At 39.7% G+C, this 20,529-nt stretch overlaps 1 protein-coding gene across 1 annotated transcript in view; it reads right to left on the minus strand.

The window, feature by feature from the left end:
- The window catches only part of ndst2.S (N-deacetylase/N-sulfotransferase (heparan glucosaminyl) 2 S homeolog), a 95,608-nt gene extending 75,321 nt beyond the window's left edge, over positions 1–20,287 (minus strand). The window contains exon 1 of the mRNA XM_041571113.1: positions 19,752–20,287. The gene's annotated coding sequence lies outside the window, so the exon portion shown is untranslated. The remainder of the gene's footprint in view (positions 1–19,751) is intronic.
- Positions 20,288–20,529: the final 242 nt, after the last annotated feature.

Consider the following 20,529-nt stretch of genomic DNA (forward strand, 5'->3'; position numbering starts at 1 on the left):
GGATTTAAAGATGGGGTGGTGCAACTTCAAGGGTTAATATATATATATATATATATATATATATATATATATATATATATATATATATATATATATATATATATATATATATATAATATATATATATATATATATATATATATATATATATATATATATATATATATATATATATATACATACATACACACACACACAACTATTTGGTGGACATTTCCACCATTTTTCAAGTAAGACAAAACTACACAAGAAAAAAAAACTCAGAACACCATTTCCTCTCGCTTAATTTTCATTAAACAGCCTATTTTTTTTTTTTTTTTACAATAATGCATGATAGCAATACAATAGAACCCCATTCTTCCATTTCCAAGGCATAGGGAAAAAAGTGCAAATTTCAGGAAAATGTACAATCTGGGGGTTAAAAAAAAAGCGCTTCATTGTATGAGACAGAGAAAAAAAAACATATACATTATTAGTTATATGCAAGGAAACCCTTTTGATATATATATATATATATATATATATATATATATATATATATATATATATATATATAGATATATATATAGATATATATATAGATATATTAGATATATCATATAAATATATATAATAGAAGAAGTTACTTCTTGCACTCACTCGAGTAGACAAATGTTTTGGCTGTGTTCACCAAATATATTGCACGAGTTATTACTCAGGTTAATAGAAACTGTCTGGAAAGTTAATCAGGGGCTTATCTAGTCTGGTTGAAGCCAGGTGTGGAAGGACCACTGAACGTTGGATACACTGTGATGCGCACAATAAAGAATAATATTAAACGTATATTGGAGTGCGGGTCCATCTTGCAACTACACACACATTATTGACCGAGAATTAAAAATATTGGATTGAGTGTGAATACGTGGGTGGGGGGGGGTGTGTGGTGTGTGTGTGTTGTGTGTTGTGTGTTTTCAAATCTGTTTTCTACTGGTCTTTTTGAAATAAATAAGGATTGGTTTATCCTCTCCCAAGCAGCTAAGTAAGGTAGGCCAAGCTTGCTAACCTGGATTAACAATTCACAGGCCACCTACTAAGCATGGTTAACTTGAACTTTTATTCAAGACTAACCTGTTACAGTGCAACTGTTTCTATTATTATACCTTATTTGATGCCTGTTGCTTTGTAAAAGTCAGGCGGCATACTCAGAGACTAAAGCTGGCCACAGACGCAAAGATCCGAACGTATGAATCAACGTCCTGCCACTAACCATTCCGATCAAATAAAGTACAAAAGAACAGATCATCCTGGTAAGCCTGTGCAGAGAAAAAGGAGACAAACAAAAAAAAAAAAAAGCACATGCCAGGGTTTTATTAAATAAGTAGTATCGATTTAAAGGGGTTTTCCATCCAAAAACTGTTTATGCAGAGAGCCACTTTGCACTTATTACTATCACTAATGTTTCTCAATGTTTTTAAATTAATTGAAATTAGTGTTTAATTATCACTTTCTTTTCTCAGAGTCTAACTCTAAAACAGTGTAACACAACCCATGTCTCCTCCAGGTCTGTAAGCTGTCAATGCTGTCAATGTCAATTTTTAATCAGATTGCTTTCAGGTTATTTCCATACCAGAAACCAGTGTAAAACAAGCTTTAAAAACAAAACCAAAAAAAAAACAAAAAACAATATTATATTTATTTAGCCATTTGCATGCTGCATTCTGGTCTTATAGAATACAGTGATGACTGCATTAGTAAGCATTGTATTGGTGAGGGGTGGGAGGGGAGAGCATGTAGAAGATTAAGAACAGGGACAAGTGCTTGTTAAGTGGGCACTAAGGGGCATGCCTATGCTCACCGAGAATAAGATAATGCTCTCAATAGCAATTGCAGAAAAATTACATTCACATTTCCTTTATTATGCAAAAAAATGTTTTTGGGAGGGGGTTGTGCTTTAAATTGCAAAAAGTTTTTTCTCTTATTTGAACTGATCTAATTCTGAGAAAAATCAGACTCAACCCTAATGCTGATATTGGCTCTCTTCTCTGCCTGCACCAGAAACTAATGTGTTATTACAGCAAGAAACTGTGTTAGCCAGTTGAAAAAGTTATAGGGTAGAACTTTTGATATGAAGCATAACAAAATTGGTGTAAAGGTGATACCTTTATTGGCTAACTAAAATAATCTATTGGCTAGCTAAGATAATCACAGCAAGCTTTCAGAAGATTTCAGTTCCTTTTTCAGTTGATTTGAAAAAGGAAATGAAATGTTCTGAAAGCTTGCTGTGATTATAATCTGTTAGCCAATAAAGGTATCACCATTGCACCACTTTTGTTATGCTTCATATGCTTCACACCACTTTTGTTATGCAGCAAGAAACTGGAAACTCAAGACTGGCACAATGGTTCCAGGTACAGGCAAAGAAGAAGGCCAATGCCAGTATTGGGGCTGACTCTCAGTATTCCCTTTACCGCAGGCTGTGATCAGCCCTTGTGTAATTAAAGCCTTAAAGGAGAAGGAAAGCTACTGAAGCAGTTATTGTGAATAGATTAGCCACAAAAGTGCAAGCTATAACACTGTATTTATTCTGCAGAATGCTTTACCATACTTGAGTAAATAGCTCTAGAAGCTCTCTCAGTTTGTTTAGGATAGAAACTGTCGTATTAGCTTGTGTGACATCACTTCATGCCTGAGTCTCTCCCTGCTCACTCATAGTTCTTGGCTCAGAATACAGCAGGGAGGGGAGGAGGGAGAGTGGAAAAGGGAGAGGGAGGGGAAAGAGGAGCAAACTGAGCATGCTCAAGCCCTAGCCCTGGAGGTTTAAGCTGAAAACAGGAAGTCTGATATAGAAGCCAGTGTGTACACAATAGAAGGAAAGAAATGCTGTTTCTTTTGACAGAGGACTCAGAGCAGCAATTCTTTGAGGATTTACTGGTGTATTTAATGTAGACCTTTCTGATAAAGCTTACTTAATTTTAGCCTTTCCTTCTCCTTTAAGCTATGGTCACACCATCCTGTTTTTTTGGCCTGCGCATAAACCTCCTTTCGTGCTTCAGTTGTTTTTCGGAGCAGATTTTGCATGTGTCAGTGCAGAGGCATGCAGGGGCAGATGTGAATGGAGTAGCTGTTTCTTTGCATACACTTATACGTAGGCCGAGAAACAGCCCAGTGTGGCACCAGCCTCAGAATTAGTTATATTATCTGCGGTAGAAGGAAACAGCACTATATTCGGCTGTGATCATGGAGAGCCATGCTAAACAACATTGGAACCCATGGCTAAGAATTCCTGATGAAAAAACTAAGCAGCAGCAAATGGGGGAGGGACAAGAGCAGCACCCATCCACAACCACCCATGTTCACCCCCTTCCTGCTCACAGCTTAACTGTAACTATACAACAGACCCCATGACCATCTGGACTTCCAGTCACAGGGTCTGCTGTATGGCAGCATTGCCACTGAACTGAAAGTAATCCAAGTGAACTCTCTTATGAAAGATAGATGGTATGGTAATTTACAGATTACTCTGCAAAGATCTCAGTTTAATCATCAAGTCTTAACATAATTTTTTTTTTTACCTATTTAACCTCATCCATTATTCCAGAAGAAATAAAGCATTTGAGTATTCGTTGTAAGATGGTACTTGATCTGAAAAGGCTCGGCTAAATGATGATATTCTGCACACAGTTGAGATCATCATACATTGTCAAGATGTGAGCTGGAATACTTTTAACAGGGTTAACTGAATGCAGTTGTTTTTCCCTTTTAAACTCCTTTAAACAACAGTGCAAAGAATGAAACTGTAGCTTAAATTTTTGTGTATATATACACCATACATTTTTTTTACCCTGAACAATTCCTTTACAATAACTACATTTGCCTGGTTTCTGGCTACATGATTTTCATTACTTAAATTCTTAGGATACGATTTTTCAAATTTATAAATGGATTATAGCAGAGCTATATAGTCGGAGTCTGGAAAAATGTACTGACTCCTAATTAGGACCGGAACTAGGGGTAGGCATAAGAGGCACCTGCCTAGGGACCAAAGATGTGGGAGTGCTGGGCAGGTACCGAGTTCGCTCCCCTCTTTCTCCTCTACGTCACTCGCCCCTCCCTCCATGTTCCTTTCCAGGCTGCTTGACTATTTCTGCACTAAAAATCTACTCCAGCTCTGGGAGTTAAATGGTTAATCTTGCAAGCAGTCCTGGCACAGATCATTCTGTTAATGCAGGAATGGCAAGGGCCACATATAAACAAGTCAGGCAGAATAAGTTAAAAGCACCATTAAAAAAAATGAGCAGCACAAGCAGTGCAGAAGAGGAGTTTTGCAGTGCAGTGGAAGAGCGGAGGATTGTTACATACCTGACCAGTGGGATAAGGAGGCTGTAAGCCCTAAACCTGTGTGGCCACGTATAAGGCCACAACACCATTTAACTATGCTGCTAGATTCTTCCTGTCAGTCAAGCATTTAACTTCCGGCCTTGCAAGCTCTGATTGATAACCCCTAAGGGAAAATAAGAATTTTTCGGTGTCCGGCACTCTATTAAAAGGAGAAGTGACCCATGTCCAATTTACATGGAAAGAGGTCACATTGAGGAAATGGTCTAAAGGACATATAGGCATATTTTGATGAAGAATTCAATTATGCTAAAACCTGAGAAGTGTCACTATCCCTTTAAATATATTTTAAAACATAAATAGAAAGATACATATCAAAATCACTGTAAGGTGTTATGAAAGTATTGCCAATTGTCAAACTAATTTTGAAAAGCCTAAATACAGCCCCTCTCAACAGAAATGTAGAAATAAAGAGAAAAGGGTGGTTATCTTTCAGAGTACCTTGTTCTAAAATAAGTATTGTTTTTTTCCAAAAGGATTTAAAAAAAAAAAAAAAAAATACATCACAGCAGTTAACGTGTGATGTGAATTCCAGGCGTCTTTAGGGGGCACAATACCTACACTGTTAAATTGCATGGCACTGTTTTATTCAAACACTACCTCAACACATTTGAGAGCTTTTCTACACTTTATAAAACAAAATCTACAATGCATAAAAAAAAAAAAAAATCACACTACAGATTCTATTGCAATGTGAGAGCCAAAAACAGTGGCAATCAAGGAAGACTATTAAGAATAATGGCACACTGCCTATGCTCATCATCAGTGATAGACTGCCCATAACCGTACCCACCTTCTAAAGGGAAACAATACCATACGCTCCAGGTCATCATATAAGGGAGCTTTACTTCAAGTAATGCTATACTCTTAGGGGGTTATTTACTAAACTTCGAATGCAAAAATCACGAAAAATTTGTGTAGTGACCCGTAGGGTTAATTCCCCTACGGTCTGAACCACATGGCGGAAATCCCCTGCCTGTGCAGCGACAAGGTCTCCTACAGTCTTGGGAGGGGCTGGAGCCCTTATCTCTGTGCAGCATGTCTGGCAGATACTGGAGGGTGTCACATGGTGTCGCTGTTGCAGCACATTTGGATATATAGGAGAGCCATGTGCTCACAGCAATTCCTGCTTTTACTTTCACTGAGAGAGGGTGGACAGAGACTACTGCAAAGATGTAGGGGTAGTAGCTCCTGGACGGCTGGGGTGTGGCAGCCCCAAGCCTGGGAGCTAGACCAGGAGGTAGAGTCTAGAGCTCCTAAATTCAAAACCTAGACTTGTGTGTTCACACTATGGACAGAGCTGGAGCTATAGTTCAGCTGCGAAGGATAAAGTAAGTTGTGTGCTTGGCTAGGAGAGCTTGGAGCCTTTGAGGATATCATCACGTGGATGCCTGTTCCAGCTGTGTGTGTGAGCCCCCGGGTGAGTCTGCCTGTGGGAGGGTAGAGAAAATGAATCCAGTGTGTCTCCTGTTGTGATAAAGGCTTTGTGTGTGCCTGCCACGTGGGAGCAAATACATTATCCAGCGGGAAAGGTGTTTGGGCAGCTAGCGCTACCTGGGAACAATGGTACTCAATGGGAAAAGGGACTGCGACTCTTTGTCCGCCAAAGGCAGGGAGGAAGGTGCCAGGATGGGACTGTCACAGGTTTCCAAGGGTAGTGGGTCATGCTATGTGAATGCATATGATTAAACTGAATGTTTACATTGCCTTAATCTTGCATAAAGTTGATATTGTTTTCCTAATGGGACCACCCGCACGTGTATTCCCGGATCCCAATAGGTGGAGGCACTGCCAAGAGAGGAACTTCCCAGTACCCTTTCACCTTGCAAAGGGGACTCAGGACCTGCATTGGTAATTGGTAAGACGGTACAACCTTAGCCCCAGGGGGGTGGCCAAGAGGGTGTTAACATTTGTGATTTTTTTTTTATATAAAATCAGACTTATAAAAAAAAATCTAATTTTTCGGAATTTATTAAACCCCGAGCATGGAAAAGTCAGAATCATAAAAAACAGCATCTCAGACCTGTCGAGGTTGCATATAAGTCAATAGGAGAAGTCCCAATGATGTTTTGATGTGTGCTGGGTTTCCGGCAAAAAATATTTTATTTATAATAAATAATATATAAATAAATAATGAAAAAATATATAAATAATATTTTTATGTATAAAAATATTTTATTTTAGGAAAATCATCCCAAGATATAAGCCTTGCACGTTTTGTGCCTAAAAAGTAGGGATGCACCGAATCCACTTTTTTGGATTCGGCCGAACCCCCGAATCCTTCACGAAGGATTCGGCCGAATACCGAACCCTAATTTGCATATGCAAATTAGGGGTGGGAAGGGGAAAACATTTTTTACTTCCTTGTTTTCTGACAAAAAGTCATGCAATTTCCATCCCCCCCCTAATTTGCATATGCCAAATCCGAATCCTGCTGAAAAAGGCCGAATCCTGCCCGAATCCAGAACCGAATCCTGGATTCGGTGCATCCCTACTAAAAAGTCAAGATAGGCATGGGGATAGTCAAAGTTCACAGATGATCTAGCAATGCCTACCCTGCATATAGTTTACATGAAATCTAAATTGCTAGAGTGAATTTCTAATCCCTTTCCCGGGGTTCTACTTTGGCCATGGACACTCGGCTACAGCCAGGAAAAAAGTGAATACAGCCAAAGTCCACTGAAGTGAACTGGAAGAAAGTCACATACCGTACGTCAAATTGACTTAGTGTGTGTGTGTGTGTGTGTGTGTGTGTGTGTGTGTGTGTGTGTGTGTGTGTGTGTGTGTGTGTGTGTGTGTGTGTGTGTGTATATATATATAGCTACAGCAGATTATATGCAAATGTGCAAGGTTTTATATAGATTATAATTTACTCGTGGCTTTACCACCGCTTCTAAGCCTACCGTACGTCAAATTGACTTTGTGTGTGTGTGTGTGTGTGTGTGTGTGTGTGTGTGTGTGTGTGTGTGTGTGTGTGTGTGTGTGTGTGTGTGTGTGTGTGTGTGTGTGTGTGTGTGTGTGTGTGTGTGTGTGTGTGTGTGTGTGTGTGTGTGTGTGTGTGTGTGTGTGTGTGTGTGTGTGTGTGTGTGTGTGTGTGTGTGTGTGTGTGTATATATATATAGCTACAGCAGATTATATGCAAATGTGCAAGGTTTATATAGATTATAATTTACTCGTGGCTTTACCACCGCTTCTAAGCATTATTAATACTTTTATTTTTAACATGGCAATTAGTGGTATAAATGCATTTCTGCAATGCTTTATAAATATGCACCAAGTATGTTACATGCTTTCTAAACTAACATACTGTGAATGTAGTTCCCTTAAACATACAAGTAAATAGGATTTTGAAAAATAGCTCTTAAAATGGAGAATATACCCTTTTATAAGTAGGGTTTCCGTGATATTTATTTTCATTGAACACAGGAATGGATTAGTCATCACAGAGAGTCTTATTGCTTATATTGGTGTTATAGGAATGGGAACAGACATGATTGCTCATAAGGTAACCTCAGAGGCCCCTAATGCTAGTACAGTACTATCTAGTGACCACACTATGGTGAAAATTTGTAGAATGTAAGAGGTTTCTGACACTACAGATGAACACAAGCAGGGAATATCCATTGACTTGATTTTGCTTTCATCCCTGTAAATTTTGATAACCCTGTGCACATTAAGCCTTATTACTTGCATTAGAGGGAATAACATAATACAAACTCTACTAGTTTTTGGGATGCAGAAGACACCACATGAGGCTAAATCAGGTACGCAACTGCATGAATACTTCACTAAGCAATACTTTAGAACAAAGCTTCTCTCATGGGAGACCACTTAGTTTACTCAGCAAGAAAAGTGCTACAATTGGTAAGTATAATGATGATTAAAAATATGTCTGCTGGGGGAGGGCGTGGCTAACGCAGGATCGGGAAGGACGCACTTTTCAGAGCTCCTCTGGCAAAATTACTTTTCGGTCTGTTTAAAAGGTGGCAAACTCATGACAAAATTGCCTCAAGAGCAGAGCAAGTCGGAGAGAGCCTAAAGGAAGAGGCAAACAGCAAAGGCGGTCCCGTTTCGAAGTAAAGGCAGAGAGGCCTAGAACCACGAGGCCCTGCCATACGCGGCTGTCTGAGAACACAACACTACGGCAGACGAAGGAGAGCAGTGCAGCCTATAAAGACTACGGTAAGCTGTACCGGAACTCTAGCAGATCCCTAAATACGCCAGCAAGTAAATGCAGCTCTAAGGCGAATGCGCTCCAAGCTGGACCGCACGCCATATTGATTACGGTGCAGTATTAGCAAGCCGACAATACCGTGTAGGACAAATCGCCTGGGGCTCTTTCGAATAAGCTCGAAGAGAGACCAAGGCATATGACAATACTTGACTGGCACCAAGCTACGTAAGGACATTTAATAATACAATATCACCAACGGTGAGGCCTGTAACCCTAGCCTGCCACACTGAAAGAAAACTGAGTGGGCTACGCAGTCACAGTCCAAGCAATAATCGGCAGCAGATCTCCTACGCATTAACATAGAGGACATCGCAGTAAATCCTAAATTACAATTTATGTGGATTGGGGAGCTAGAATTGGAGGATTTGGATATTAGAGCTGATATTTGCATTATCGTATGCTGCATTTCATGAGGCTGCACCCACTAAACAGTATATGGATCTTTAGGCTACAGGGACTCTCCACACCCCCCAATATTAACCCTGCTAACTCCCACTATGTTGGGATAGTACACTGCAACTGACTGATCATTATTAAGACTTTAATTGGAGGGGTAACAGATTAATCTAGCCCATCATGACTAATTGATGGGTCTCTGAGGCACAATCCCTGGAGCTATTAATATATCACATGTTGTCGACCTGCCATAACAAGACACAGTCGTTACTGCATTATTGATAAGTCTCATACAACATTATTTCTGCAGATATGGGGAAATTAGGAAAGGCAACTCCCTCACAAAAAGACAAACCCAAGGAAAGACCAAAAACTCTCGATAAGTATTTAGCCAAAGAATCGGGCTGTACAGTCCAGTGGTCAGAGGATAAAGATGAAGATCCTTCTGAGCCAATTACATCACAGGACCGAGTTTCCACTCCACACCCAAGAGACACAGCTATGCTTGACCAGTTTAAAGCAATGCTAAGGTCTGAATTGGACATAACTTCTAAAAAAATCACAGCCTCTCTCTCTAAAGAAATTAGAGAATTAGGAAAAAGAACAGATACACTTGAGCACAGGATGGATGATGCCACCTCAGTACTGGAGGGCCACGAAACTGACATTGATTCCCTCCGTTACCAACTGCAGGAACTGCAGGATAAACTGGAGGATATGGAAAATCGCTCCAGACGTGGAAACATTAGGATCCGTGGCCTTCCAGAAACATACAAGAATCTGGAAGATGAAATAGCTAAGTTTTTCGCAATACTGGCACCTCGACTCACTTCTGCTCAACTGGAATTTGATCGTATTCACCGAGCTCTGGGCAGACCTCCCCAAGAGGGTAATCCTCGGGACATCATTCTTAAATTACATTATTATACTTCCAAAGAGGTGATAATGCAAGCTGCCAGACGAGCTTCCCGCTTGGAGCACGATGGCCATATGATTCAACTCTTTGCCGATATTGCCCCAGCTACTATTGCCAAACGTCGTACCTTCAAACCCATTACAGCGATTCTACAAGCAAATGATATAAAATACAGGTGGGCTTTTCCTTTTCGTCTCCATTTTTCTTTAAGAGGGAAACAATATTCTGTAACTACACTTGATGAAGCTAAGGAGTTACTACAGCATCTTCAGATTGAACGACAACGCCGAAACTCCCCCTCACGTCGAGAAGAGGACTGATCTTATTCTAGCAGTGGACAATGACTATACTAACGTGATACGCCTGGTGTTTTTCTTTACCCAGGCACAGGTTATTATTCTTTGGTTATTCTGTTAAATGTTATACTGTGATATATACTATATATATTTTGCATTGGTTACAGCTCTAGGGAATCCATCTGTTACCCGACTCCACTCAGGGTTTATTGATGTTGCATCACTTTGATGCAATGTGTGGGACATTAGAGTTCCCACGATTCTATTATGTTATACATAACGGTTTTCTTCAATTTTTAGTTACTTCAATAGTTTTTTTATTTCATTGTATGCCTCTCCGTTTCCGTGATAACAAATATTCTCCTAGCACTCATATAACATGGCCAAATTATTATATGATGCTTCTTTACAAATCTCAATGGCAGGTATGAAAATAACTCATAATTTACAGGGCTTCAATTCCCCCCATAAGCGTACTAAAGCCTTTAAATATTATAAAACTGCCCGTGTGGACATCCTTTTTTTACAGGAAACCCACTTCTCTAAAGATTCATTTCCAAACTTTATGTCATCTTATTTCCCCTTATTTTTTAAAGCATCTGGGCCTACCAAAAACAACGGTGTGATGATATGTTTCCGTAAAGGTTTGCAATTTAAACCACAATTGATTAAAGCAGACCCCAATGGCAGGTTTATATTGATGGTTGGCGAAATCCAAGATGTGACGGTAACCTTGTTAAATTACTATGCTCCAAACACAGGTCAAGACCAATTTTTTGAACAAATGTTCCACCTCATTCAGGCCAACCAAGTCGGTGACTTGATAATGGGGGGAGACTCCAATGTATGTTTGAATGCTAGTCTGGACAGGACCTATAAGGATACTTTTACAAACCCGGTAGATACCCCTAGTACTAGACGTATATTAACACTGTTACAATCAATGCAAGTGGTTGATGCATGGAGGGAAAGGTGGCCGACAACTAAAGACTACACTTTTTTCTCTAACCCCCATAAAGTATATTCCCGAATAGACCACATTTTTCTCACGCAATCACTATTACCAAATGTTCACACAGCTAAAATAATTCCGACTACATGGTCTGATCATGCGATCGTATTAATCGAACTACAATCTCTTCTTTGCGGACCCACTCAATATAGATGGAGTCTAAATGATACGTTATTATCTGTTCCTCAAGTACGAATTCAGATTGCGGAGCAAATAAAACGTTACTTCGAATTAAACCGAGGATCAGTAGAATCTGCAGTTACATTATGGGAAGCGCACAAGTCTGTTTTAAGAGGCGAACTTATCAGTATAATGGCAGCCCGCAAAAAAGAAAAAAAGGAAAAATTGGAAAGGCTTCAGAACAAACTTCTCGACTTAGAATTACAAAATAAAGCCAAATATTCCTCACATACACACAAAGCCATCATAGACACTAAACGAGAGCTAGATTTAGCTTATACATTAGATATGGAAAATACATACCAATGGCGTCAACAACGACGATATACCAAGGGCAATAAGCCAGATACACCTTTAGCTCGAACTCTGCGATACACAGTGACTCCTACCACTTCTCTACATAAAATTCGAACCAGGCGAGGAACAATAACTGGTAACCCGCTTAAAATTTTAGAAGAATTTAGACATTTTTATACTAAAATATATCAAACCCCCGCTGCATTTAATGAAACTCAAGCAGACACTACTTTCGTCAGACTTCAATTACCTAAACTGACTAATGAGCAAAAGCAATTAATGGATAATGATATAACAATTGAGGAAACGCTATTGGCAATTAAATCACTCTCCAATTCTAAAGCGCCGGGTCCAGATGGCTTCTCCATAATGTATTATAAAAAGTTTGCATTGCTAGTAGCCCCATACCTAAATTTAATGTTTAATATCCTGAGACGAGGGGGTAAGTTACATACAGATTCTATATTAGCCCAAATAGCGTTAATACCAAAGCCTAATAAGAACCCCTTAGAGTGTGGGAATTACAGGCCAATCTCTATTCTAAATAATGACATTAAAATACTAGGAAAAGTCCTTGCCACTAGATTGAACACCTTCTTGGCAACATTAATACATCCAGATCAGGTCGGGTTTGTTCCTAACCGAGAAGGGGGCGAGAATATTAGACGGTTAACACAACTAATATACTCTTTAAGGTCTTCATCTACTCCAGCAATGTTACTATCTCTAGATATACACAAAGCCTTTGACACAGTGGCGTGGAATTATTTATATTATGTCCTTGAGCAATGGAATTTCGGAGATATGTTTATAAATACTATTAAAGCACTATACAATCATCCACAAGCCTTCCTAAAGTGGGGCTCCTTCACTTCAGACCATAGCTCCCTCTACAGGGGGACCAGGCAGGGTTGTCCCCTTTCGCCACTGTTATTTGTTCTTGCAATCGAGCCTTTAGCGGCAATGATTCGACAAGACACAAACGTGACGGGAATAACAATAGGCACGCAAATGCATAAACAGATGTTATTTGCGGACGATATGTTATTAACATTAACCAAACCATTGTCGTCACTTCCCTATTTATTTGACATTCTTAACAAATTTGCAACTATATCAGGCCTAAAGATCAACCCAACCAAATCGGAAGCACTCCCTGTTAATGTAACACATACTGATAAAAAACTGATTCAAGTCAACTTTGATTTGCAATGGCGAGAAAAATCATTACATTACTTAGGAGTGAATATAACACCTAAACTAGAAGGGTTTTATCAAGCCAACTATCCCCAACTATGGAAGGAGATTGAGAACACACTTACATCCTGGACTAAACTACAAATTTCTTGGTTTGGAAGAATCAACGCAGTTAAGATGGTAATACTACCCAAAATATTATATTTTTTTAGGGTTTTACCTATTGAGATTCCTAAGTTTGTTATAACAAAAATACAAGGGAAGATAACTAAATTTATATGGGCGGGAAAAAAATCACGTATATCACTAGCAACTCTGTCAGCTCCCAAACAAAAAGGGGGTCTCAGTGTCCCAAACTTGTATTATTATTACCAGGCCTCTCAAATCATGCCATTAATACACTTTTATCGACCCATACCCCCGTTATGGGCCCAAATAGAAGCAGAATGGTTGAAACCAATTAATCCGGCGACGTTACTTTGGATACCAAGACAGGATAGACCGGCATCTTATTCCCCAGTCCTGAGAATTGCATTAGCTATCTGGGATTCGGTTACCCAAAAAACTAAATTGGGTTCCTTGCATCTCCCAGCAATGCCCATCATGGGCAATCCTTCTTTCCAACCAGGCCTAAGTCTTAGAGACTTTCGGCAGTGGACGACATGTAGTCTGATGTACGTTTATCATTTCATAGGACTTGTAGGTATAAAAGAATGGGAGACATTGCTCTCACGCTATAACCTTCCTGTTTCAGAACATTTTAGATACCTACAGATATATCACTTTCTCATAACCAGATTAAAGGGATGTGACAATACACTATCACTGACAGCTTGGGAAACCCTATGTATCAAATTTCCCCATAGCAAAGGGGTAATTTCCACCTTGTATAAAGAAATATTGAACTCTGCAGTGCCGCCAATACCATCATATATCAAGAACTGGGAAAAAGAAATGAAGGTATCTTTAGACGCTAATACGTGCCAACAGATTTGGGAAAATACAGCCAAGAGCTCAATTAACATTTTGGCGCAGGAAACATTATACAAAGTGGTATCGGGATGGTACATGGTTCCCCTCAAACTGCATAAATTTTACCCAACTGTCAGTTCACTTTGCTTTCGTAATTGTGGGGCCGAAGGCTCAATGTTACATATTTGGTGGCAATGCAGAGTAACTGTTCGATTTTGGTCACGGATATACACGCTTATTGACTCTATCATGGGGGAAAATCTCCGAAAGGATCCCATTCATGCTTTGCTTAATAAGTCACCTCCTATTTCAAATAAGGCACATAGAAAATTGATCCAGTTTATATTCATCGCTGCGAAACAAACAATAGCGGCTTCCTGGAAAAAATGCTCGCTCCCTATTGTCCTATTCAGAATCAGGATGAACTGGATAATGGTGAATGAAAGGCTTTTAAGTATTGCATCTGATACATATAATAAATATATCACAATATGGACACCCTGGATTAGATATACTGAAATACAAAATGGGTAAAACAGGTGGCTTGTTTTGTAGTGTGACTTGATGGGAATCTGAGAGAGGAAGAATATTGCAAAAATGGGGACAATAATGGGAAAGAGGACCCAATCATTATATAGCTAATTTTTGGGTACCCACAGGAGAATTGCGAAAATAAATAGTGAAATGTGACAGGAAACACAGGAGACGGCCAGTTTGTTTCGAAAGTTCCTTTTTATTATTTTTATTCTTGATTATTGTTTCGTGTTTTTTTCTTTTTTTTTTATTGTAATAAACATAACAATAACTTATTTCTGACATGACTGCAACCAATTGTAACAATATACAAACTTCAGCTTTGAAGTGATTATAGTGAATGTATATATCTTGCACATACCCCCTGTCACTTAGGGGGACTTCAATATAGCGAAATGAAAAATGTTTGGATTTATTGTTAATCTGCAATGTGATTATGATCAATAAAAAAATGTTGAAAGAAAAATATGTCTGCTGAGCCACAAACGTTCACTGTATTCACTTTTCATACAGATTAAGCAATGTCAACCGTGTGTTCACTTTTCATCCAGCTTTACCAGTGGGTGATTCTTTTGACATTTTCCAGTGTGTTAATTGTCTAAATCCATGTTACAGTTAGCAGATTGTGAGCTGCAATCAAGGACTAGTGGCAAGGGTTAAAGACTAATGAACTATATCAAACCAAACACAAGGCACTTCTAGGCTGATATCAGGCTTCCCGAGCTTGCAGCCTTAACTATTCCCCACTTAGTTATGCAGATATTATTCATCATTCTTTGTTGGGAAGCTGCTTGCAGAATAAAGAATATTTCCTCTATTATTATGTACCATGTCAAAGGCACAAAAACAGGTAAACTGCAGCCTCTTTGGACAAAGACACTTTGAAAACAAAACCATGTTGTATTTTAGAATACAATAAGATAGTATTATGAATACTATGCAATGCCAGATCTGTGTGGGTCTCTGCATAACCACTGCACCATTGGACCATTGGACCATTTTGTGTCACAAAGTCTAAAAATTTCACGATTACATGTCTACTCTGGGGAAAACAGAGGTGTACAGGGACTCAAGTCCAACAGAAATGACTTTGCACCTTTTATTGGGGCAGTTTATATTTACTGAAATGTGAAATACAAGCTCCAACTTTACAAATGGACAGCACAAAAATGTAAATTATAGTATGTTAAACATCTGATAAACATCTATAGTAATGAGCCATTGGACTAGAAAGCCTCTGAAAACCATATTAATTGCCAATTTTCATCCTATACTTACACATTTCAGTACTAAATGAACAACATCGGGAGGGGCTGTGATGGCTGATAACCCAGGCCTTCTAAATGTGTTCCATAGCTGATGATAAATCAGCTCTTCTTTCTTTGCAAAAAATATATTATCGTCTGCAAAACTAAAGGCTCGCATTGGTGCCAGCCAACAGAAAATAACTGATAAAACTAAAAGGGTGAAATTTGGTTTTCCTGTTTAGATTGTAAGCCCTGTGAACAATGTCCTACCTCTTACAGAGCAGCTTGCGATGATGGTGCTAATTTAATTAAATGTTAAATTTAGAAAAATGTTACAAAATGTATAGCCAAACATTTAGTGGGGATCTAGTGGGTGGTGGGTCAGCAGCCTGCTACCACATTACAACATGTCAATAAAAATATTATGGTACAGTTGTGACATCACACATTGCCTTGTAGGAGAAGCAGTGATTTATTTTTACTATGAGCCCCAGTAGCCAGGATCCCTTCTGGGCCACAGAGAGCATAGACTCTTAAGCTGCCGACAGACCAAGTCGGCAGCTTATTGGCCCGTGTATGGGGGCCCCCGACGGGCTTCCCCGATCGGGATCTGGCCGAAAGTCGGCCAGATCTCGATCGGATGGGGTTAAAAATCCCGTCGGATCGCGGCCGCATCTGTTCGTTGATGCGGTCCCGCGATCCGACCGCCCGTTTGGCGAACGCTAGGATCCGATCGTTGGGCCCTAGGGCCCACGATCGGATCAGCCCGATATTGCCCACCTCAAGATGGGCATATCGGAGGGAGATCCGCTCGTTTGGCGACATCGCCAAACGAGCGGATCTATCCGTGTATGGCCACCTTAACCCTTTCACTCTGTCCAGGTCTCATCAAGTGCACATATAACTGAATCAAAACATTTATGCCCCAATTAAATGCTGTGTGAGCTATGAAACTGTACAATACAATACTACAGACAAAGAACATTACACACATTTTTTGCAGTTTATCTATAAATCAACATAAAAAACGGAAAGGCTTTTGTGGTCCTGCCAACCAATTCAAGATAAACTTTAAAACACTAGCTATAAATTAAATTATACAAAACACTTTTCGATCAGTGATTGCCAATTATACACTTACAATTCAATAATGCATTAGATTTTATCTGTAGTATTATTATTAATTAGGCAACATTAAGACTTTCATGTGCATGGGAAAACTGTCTACTCTGCTAGCATGAAATTTCTCTATAGATTGTGTGGTTTCATATGATTAATTAGGAAAGGGAACAAGCTTTGTAAAACATAATGAATCATTTGACAATGTAAGTAGTGGATTGAAGAAATGGTCTTGAGGCATAGGTGCCATTAGATAATGTAATGGGATGCATAAAAACAATATAAGACAAAGAACACTGTTCTCTCTTATGCATATTTTTATTATATTCCTCTTATATATCTGAATTGTACTTATTTTAATAGGAGCTGCCAAATAAAAGCAAGCGGCTAAATGCAATACATATTACATTAAAATAGTGACTTCCACTTCCAATACATGTGTAAAAGTATATTCAGAAATCTGCTGCCCTATGTTTTTTTCCCAAACATTTTCATAAACATAAACAAAATGTACAGAACTTAGCCTTTAATTAAAAGGAAACTCATAGTGCTGCACACAAAGGTAACACTGTTGCTGTGATTTCTTTTGAGCACTTTAGAATGAGAAAAACTGGAATATTGAATTTTTTAATATTATATATGTTGTGATGTACATCTAGAATGAAAAAAACTGGAACATTGAATTTTTTTAATATTATAGTTGTGATGTATATCTCAGCATATACATGCATATGAATATATACATATGAGATTTTATTGTAAGAATGTTTGAGTACACTTAATTAGCCAACGTTTTGATTACTTTGTGCGATACATACAGAAACCTTATTTAGATTTGAACTCAACCAGAAAATATTCTACTTTTCTAACCAACCAGATTAAAAAAAAACATGTTTTCATCCTCAAAATTCAAACCAATTGAAAAATAATATAATTTGCATTATATTCATGTTTAACAACATGAATATAATCAATGAATGATATACATCAAATCATTTCCAATAAAGATGAGGGACACAGAGGGATGCAACTCCCTAACACAAAATTCCAGTGGCAGCACTTTGTATACACACACTTGTCTTTTGTTATTATTACACACCTAACAACATCAATGCAGCAGCCCAACATGTGAGTAAAAGGGTAAATAATCCATCCTGCATATTCACATTTATCAATGACTGATTTATGTCTTTGTGAGAGAGAGGAAGTCCCTTTTCTCAATTACAAGAACATGCTTTGAAGTATTTACCTGAAGCCTTGCAGAGGATTTCAAACAATAGAATATGTGACATATCCTTGCTGGATATATGTACACTCCATAAATAATGAAACACATGAATTTCACAGCCCTTCCTCCCAAAAGATTATATATGTATTGTAATTGCAATAACCAATATATTTCCCCTGCTCAGTAATAACATCTGAAAGATGAAAAACATTTCTGGGAAATAAAAGCCTCTTCATTCATCAAAATAATATAACGCGTGTCTTTAATATCCCGACAACTCACGATTATTTGGTGCTTTCAGCTAGAAAGGCCTGAGGAGAAATCTTTGGTATCCACCCAAATAAGCCTGGCTCAGACAGACTTGAACAGATTTTTACAAAGAGAACTAAAGTGATGAAGACTTATCTCAAGCACCAATCTGTTTCTTACATAACTGGGAAGGATTCATAGTATTTAATAATAAAAGCTCACATGGGCTACAGAAGGATTATCTTATATACAAAATACATATTGTTCAGCACTCAGAACTGATCGCCTTAAATTGACATAGCCAGATCAACCAACTTTTAGTGCAATCTGTGCTTTCAAATCAAACCACCCTTGTATTGCTCACAGTGTAAGACTATTAGGTCCCCCACACACACACACGTCAACACCAGTTTATGAAACGTGAACAGTCAGCACTCGCCAGAACCAGGAAATGTAAGGGAAAACTTGTGTGAAGTGCTACAAGTGATATTGCCTGCTATGACTTTCATTATTAAATATGAATGAACTAGGCTATAAAATTGAGATGAGAATGAAGATACGGCTCGTGCGTTTTACACCTCATGACACACAATTTTATGGCTGAATGTGCAATCGTTTGTACTTGATTAAAACAAATACCAGGTTAGGCTTACATAACTCTGTTTGTATATATAGAGCAATGAGTGATCTTTGATCTGGTTACACATTTACCAGGTGCTTATTATGAACCCATACTAGGCAAGGATACCATTTTACAGCATGGCCATCACTACGACAGGAGAAAGCCTAAAGCAGGGGATGACAATTTTATATTCCTCCTGATATTGCTGAACTACAGTTCTCAGCAATCCCAAAAAGCTTTAAGAAAAATTTGAAGTTGTAGAGGAACAGCAGCAGAAGGGTTACAGACTGGCCTATGACTGCTTCATGTTCTCTTCCACACTGAAGAAATCAATCCAAGCCACAAAGTGAGTTTCCCACACGTTTCAGTGTAGCAGTTCAATTATAAAAGATGGGTCCAAAGCTGTAGTAATAGTAGTAGTAGCCAGTAGCACACAGGCCAGACGTGTGGCATTATGTTTCTATGGCGAGCAGCTATACTGCCCAGAGATTAAAAGGAGACAATGTGTGACAGACAGTACTTGGGCTAGTTGGCAAGTAACTGCTGCTGCGGCTCTGTGACCTTCCTGCCCCCGCCTCCATTCCTTTGCCCCGTGTCACATCCCAGAACCCCCTTCACAACCAGCCCAGGGCCCTGCTAACCTCCACACCCCCAACAGAGAAGTCACCACCCCACTCTTACACCCAGCATGCTCTATAGCTGAGGAACTACCATAAGGCTACTTTCCTGTTTATCCCTTAATGCACTGGCTAAAGACCCCTCTGTTTATGTCAGAGTGCGACAGTCCCACTCAGCCTCTCCGCGCCCTACACAAAGTGAACCCAGTAATTGACATGATGGGGCGCCCCTGTCCGGCCGGGCGGTACTACACTCCATACCTGGCTGCGGTTGCTCCGTAGATCGCCTGCTAGAGAACAGAAAGCTGCGGGAAAAACTGGATCCGGGAAGAACAATCCAAATGAGTCCAGGAAGTTAGAACGTTCCTCCGCCTCCCCCTGTAGATGGTATATTCCCTCCGCCCCAGAGCCGATTGCGCTTTTACCGGTGCTGTTCCTTCCCTGGAGCCGCCAACCCGGCAGCTCTCACAGCGCGGAAACAACAGCGGCCCCGCTCCCTCCCTCCCTCTCTATCTCCAGAGAGACCGCCTCCTGTCCAGGCCCGCCCAGGGACCCGCTTGTAGGCTGCGCTCGCAGTTTAGGGACAGGCAGCAGATACGCATGTACGGGAACTGCACAGGTACAAGCCGGGGATCCACAACCTGTGGCTTTCATGGAATTGCAACTCTCCCTGTCCGCCGATAGCCACGTTACACTGAACATAAAACAGAACAGGCGCCTCACAGCCCCATTGAGACTGCAATCAGTCAGTATACAAGGAGTCTAATTAGTCCCTTCCCCTTTGCCTACATGCAGCTGGCAGAGCGCACCCGAGCAATGTCCTAACAAACGCTAAATGAATGCAGAAGTGTAGTGAGGCCTTGCTTCAGGACCAGACACAGCTTCCTATGGCGTAACTATTTTTGGAAAAGATGGGGGGGAAGCAATCTCAGAAAATATGTTTATTGTATTGCAGCAGGCAGAGGATCACAGTGTTCAGGTGGCCATACACGGGCCGATAAAAGATGCCGATAAAAGCTGCCGACAGACCGCGTCTGCA

This window comes from Xenopus laevis, chromosome 7S (genome assembly GCF_017654675.1).
Source record: "Xenopus laevis strain J_2021 chromosome 7S, Xenopus_laevis_v10.1, whole genome shotgun sequence".
NCBI classification, from domain to species: Eukaryota; Metazoa; Chordata; class Amphibia; order Anura; family Pipidae; genus Xenopus; species Xenopus laevis.